We start from the raw sequence: 501 nt of genomic DNA, 5'->3' as shown, positions 1-501 counted from the left end.
TCTTTGTTAGTTTATAGAGCAGTCAATAAATTCACAGCATAACATACCTGTTTTAAGGGAACATAATGCCTGCCTATTATTTCTAAAGCTTTCTATGGCAGTCGTTTATCAAAGACTCTATCCTGGTAGAATAATAATACAAAAAATAACACTGTGCATGGCTCCGAATCACAAACCTCTAGTGTTTAAGTCTACAGGGTCTTATTCACTTAATAATACAAATGGTTTGGTAACTCAAATATGTGATTACTTCTAATATTTAATACACACACATAATACATCCATACACACAGGGCCATGTAGGGTAGAATACATTTAATGCAAAACTTGACTTTTGGCTTCTTTCATCCCTTACTGCAAACAACATAGTAAAATACTTGCCTTCTCTGCCCATTCCAGGTCTTAACTTTATGGCCTTGTCCAGCACTGCATAGCTTTTGCTCAAAAAAGTCCCAGAGGAGCTCTTCATCTAACACACATTGTGCATGACCCCCCCCCCCC

This window comes from Pyxicephalus adspersus, chromosome 5 (assembly GCF_032062135.1).
Source record: "Pyxicephalus adspersus chromosome 5, UCB_Pads_2.0, whole genome shotgun sequence".
Taxonomy (NCBI): Eukaryota; Metazoa; Chordata; class Amphibia; order Anura; family Pyxicephalidae; genus Pyxicephalus; species Pyxicephalus adspersus.
The sequence above is the reverse complement of the archived record's forward strand: the minus strand, read 5'-3'. Positions refer to the sequence as shown.